Here is a 4712-nt window from a genome sequence, read left to right as displayed (position 1 = left end):
GGCGCCTCTCCGGGCGCCTCTCCGGGAGCCTCTCCGGGCGCCTCTCCGGGCGCCTCTCCGGGAGCCTCTCCGGGCGCCTCTCCGGGCGCCTCTCCGGGAGCCTCTCCGGGCGCCTCTCCGGGCGCCTCTCCGGGCGCCTCTCCGGGCGCCTCTCCGGGAGCCTCTCCGGGAGCCTCTCCGGGCGCCTCTCCGGGAGCCTCTCCGGGAGCCTCTCCGGGCGCCTCTCCGGGCGCCTCTCCGGGCGCCTCCGGGAGCCTCCCCGGGCGCCTCCCCGGGCGCCTCCGGGAGCCTCCCCGGGCCTCTCCGGGCGCCTCCGGGCCTCTCCGGGAGCCTCCGGGCCTCTCCGGGCGTCTCCAGGTGTAGTCTGATGCCTTCAGGGTCTCAGAGGGAGCTGTGTTAAATCATCTTTTAACCTGACAAACATCGTGTTCAGGACACAATTCAAACAGTTTGTCGTCTCTCGCTGTTGACTAACGTACTCTTTTTTTTTTTTCTTTCTTTTTTTTAAGAAAGGGGAGGGGCTCAGGCTCTCACACAGAGAGGGGGGTTGCATTGTGGGTAATGTAGGCGGGCAGGATTTGTGGAATGAATAAAGAGGATACCTCTGGTTCTGCTGCATTTTTAAAACCTGTCCATCGTGAGTCTCACAGAGAAGCGTGATGATAAAATCTCTGGAGGAGCATTTTTATTTTTGTTGTGTTCATCATGTCTGAATCCTTCACGTTTCCTCTTTACACTGTTTTATTATGCTGCCGTAACCCAAACTGTCGGTGTTGACGGACGTGAAACTCCCATTGGGTAACAACTGGGTAACATTTTATTTTAAGGTAATTACACGCCTATTAGTGTTAATTAAACCACAATTAACACATTTATTATTGAGTATAAGGCTCTTATTAGAAACTTAATTAGTTTTAATAAAAGATAAAACATTCATTATTGGCTTTTAAGATATTTATATTTAATACTTATATTTAATAAACCCTGCAAATGAGCATTGTTAATGGTTAATAAGAAAATTAATAAATTAAGGAATTATTATAAACCTCATAGTCTGATTACTGTCATTAAACACCTTATTAACACTGATAAGCCAATAATAATAATAATAATAATAATAATATAACTAGCATTCATTAAGTGTCATTAATGTTAATAATGGACTTATGTTTATAAGCATCTCAAGTTATTATAAGATGCTTATTAACTCTTAATTACTGCTTATTACAAGATCCTTAAAATAAAGTGTTAGAAAACATCTGCTTCTTGGATTCAAAAGTCGGAAGCAACAAGAAGCCGGAGGACATGAAGATGGGAGGAGAGAATTCAACTACGACTCCCAGGGTGCATTTCAGCAGGAAACATCCAATCACAGAGCTTCAACACGAAAGGTCGCACTGCTGCGAGTTCAGGACATTAAATTTGTTCACTTTTAAAACTCTGGATCAGTTTTGGTTGCAGTCGGTGTCGAAAACTATTTTAATTTACGCCTCTGACTGTCTTCCAATTCTAAAACAACAATATTGCCAAATCTACAAATAAATTAAGAAAGCACATGTCGTTTTATACAGTTAATTACATTCTATTAATTAATGTTTTAATTAATTACATATCTGACTCTTTTATCCAAAGCGACTCACACTTGGTCGCACGCCTCTCACACCACAGGCATGTGTCTTATCCACTGTGCCATCACCACTTTACTTACATAAAGCAAATAAAAGTGAGAGCTAAAAAAATTCTCTCTCTCATATATATATATATATATGAATTAAAAATAAAACAAAGTCTTCCTCTCCGTGGCAACCGAGGCTCATGGGTACTGTAGTGTGCAGAGACAGAACCGAGGTGTAAATAAATCTGTCATTACCATACGTTCATAAAATCTTCAATATTTATAAATATTTGTCTATTTTATTCCAAACTGCAGATCGAGTGAATCTTTGTTGGTTAAGATTAGTAACCGAGATGTATCAGTGTTTTATAGATTTAATATACAAGATATACGGTTGTTTTATGCTTTTTTTTTTAACCTCTTCTGTAGTCCAAGTTTAACTTCTGGTGTGGTTATTGAGTCTATTTGACTTGTTGCTGTTGTTTATAATTTCTTGTTAAAGGAGGAAAATCAATAAACACAATAAAAAAAATTTAAAGATGTAATCCGAGTCTTGTTTTGTCTGACCAACTTTCCGAAACCCAGAGACATTCAGAGAAAACATCTCAATTAATTAATTAACAATTAATCAATTAGTTGCTGACTCTTTTTCTGTCGACCGACTAATTGATTTTGTTTCAGCTCACAAACAACCACAGAACCTCTAGCACACATATAATCTGAAAAAGGGCCGATATGTAAAGTTCAGTCTTTTATTTTAAGAATTAATCTCAGATCTGTAAAATCTATTTCAACAGTAAATCTGACTGCTTCCTGTTAATTACCAACAGCCATTCTGTTAATCTGTCGCAGGATTAACAATCAAAGTCAGAACAGCTGCAACGATCAGTCGATTAAACTGATGACAGAAAAATAACAGGTAACCGCTGTCATTATCAAATAGAGCTGCAACGATTGATTGATTAGTTGTCAACTATTACATTAATAACAATACTGATAATCGATTAATCGCATCGTTTTTTTCCTCCTCTGTGACATTAAACTGAATATATTTTGAGGTGTTTGAGGACGTCACCTCGGCGTTTGGGGAAACACCGATGGACATTTTCTAAACCGAACAGCTGTGATGTTTGTTATTAACAATGAGCTTTGGGACTTGTTGGTCGGTCATTTTGGGCTCTGGGTAACTGTGACGGCAGAATCTTTACAAACCAATTCATCGATTCATGGAGTAAATAATCAGCAGATTGATCCAGAACGAAAAGAATCATCAGCTTCAGTCCGATACTAAATACTTTTTAAATTTTACAATAACGACGAGGAATAAATGATCTGAAAATAGTTCAACATTTTACCGTTTTAACACTTTAAGTCCTGATTACACTCACATACTTTCACTGGAGGAACATTTTCACCGCAATTTTACTTGTCATGGGGTATTTGTACTGTTGTAAAAGTACTTTTACTGCAGTAAAGAGTCTGAATACATTCTCCACGTCGATAATTAAAAACTAAATTATTTTAACGACCACCAGAGGGCCCCAAACCTTAACTAGGAGCTCAAAGACTCCAGTGTTAAAGATCAACCTGCTGTCTCACCTGCTGCTGATGTTGGTCCTGCTGGTGCTGGACCTGCTGATGTAGGTCCTGCTGGTGCTGGACCTGCTGATGTAGGTTCTGCTGGTACTGGACCTGCTGATGTTGGTTCTGCTGGTACTGGACCTGCTGATGTTGGTTCTGCTGGTGCTGGACCTGCTGATTTAGGTTCTGCTGGTGCTGGACCTACTGATGTTGGTTCTGCTGGTACTGGACCTACTGATGTTGGTTCTGCTGGTGCTGGACCTGCTGATGTTGGTTCTGCTGGTGCTGGACCTACTGATGTTGGTTCTGCTGGTGCTGGACCTGCTGATTTAGGTTCTGCTGGTGCTGGACCTACTGATGTTGGTTCTGCTGGTGCTGGACCTGCTGATTTAGGTTCTGCTGGTGCTGAACCTGCTGATGTTGGTTCTGCTGGTACTGGACCTACTGATGTTGGTTCTGCTGGTGCTGGACCTGCTGATTTAGGTTCTGCTGGTGCTGGACCTACTGGTGCCGGACCTGCCGCTGATGTTGGACTTGCTGATGTGGATTCTGCAGGTGCTGGACTTGATGCTCTCTCATCACCTCCTCAGCTGCGTCTCCTCCAGCAGCAGCAGTTAATATGTACCAGAGGAACCCCTCCCCCGTGTCTCCCTGCCTGACGTCACCCTCCTGGTGACCCCTCCTCAGATCAGACTCACGTGGGCCGTAACGCCACATCACTCTGAGAGCAGAGCGAGCCCTGAATCCTTCTGTTCACCGTCAGTTTAACTTCCCTCCCTGCTGAGCCGTTAGAGATCTGGATCCATAAAGGGGGACCTGTGAAGGCTCAATACCTGCGAACCTCAGGTAAAAGCTCCGGGGGAGAAAATAACCCCGGTGACATCATCAGTGAAGGTCTGGAGTTTAAAGACATGGAGGCTCTAATAATAATAATAAAAACTGTCCAGGTGCATTATGGGAAATTTAGGCTCCAGTGTTCCTGGACTTAAAATTCAGGATCTCTTTCCTGTATTGGTGAGACTGCGTCTGAAATCACTTCCTGTTTGTCTGATTAGAGCCCCTGAAAGAAAATCCACTAACGTAATGAAACCTGCTAACAATCCCACAATGCAATGCGTCACATTTGGCCGTCACATTACTCTCCAGTTTTGCTTTTAAGATGTTTTATTACAGAACATCTTTGAAACCGGACGGGATTACAGTGAAAACGCCGTAAAAATTCAACTAACAGCCAGGATTTTATTTTATTTTAAACCACCGGACTCACCCGGCCTTTATTTGGGACAGGCTTTTAATTCCTTTCACACAAAACTCTTGCTCAGCAGAGGAGGGAAATACGCTGCTGTTTGCATAAACAGTGGGGCTTTATAACATTACATTAGGAACAATCCACAGCTACGTTTTCCTGGATTTGTTTTAGGTTTTGGAAAGAGAATAAATCGTCCTTCTTTCAACCTCTCTGTGGAGCTGCTGTAACTATTACGAGTGCTACAGCGTGTATGTTAGAAAAATACAG

The 4712-nt window shown here is 42.6% G+C and overlaps 1 protein-coding gene across 1 annotated transcript in view; it reads right to left on the bottom strand.

The window, feature by feature from the left end:
• The window catches only part of LOC123961516 (muscarinic acetylcholine receptor M2-like), a 9975-nt gene extending 6236 nt beyond the window's left edge, over positions 1 to 3739 (bottom strand). Inside the window, exon 1 of the mRNA XM_046036986.1 lies at positions 3215 to 3739. The gene's annotated coding sequence lies outside the window, so the exon portion shown is untranslated. The remainder of the gene's footprint in view (positions 1 to 3214) is intronic.
• Between the last annotated feature and the right edge of the window lie 973 nt (positions 3740 to 4712).

The sequence above is a fragment of the Micropterus dolomieu genome, linkage group LG22 (genome assembly GCF_021292245.1).
Source record: "Micropterus dolomieu isolate WLL.071019.BEF.003 ecotype Adirondacks linkage group LG22, ASM2129224v1, whole genome shotgun sequence".
In the NCBI taxonomy this organism is placed as follows: Eukaryota; Metazoa; Chordata; class Actinopteri; order Centrarchiformes; family Centrarchidae; genus Micropterus; species Micropterus dolomieu.
Note: the sequence above shows the minus strand (reverse complement) of the source record. Positions and strands in the feature narration are given on the sequence as shown.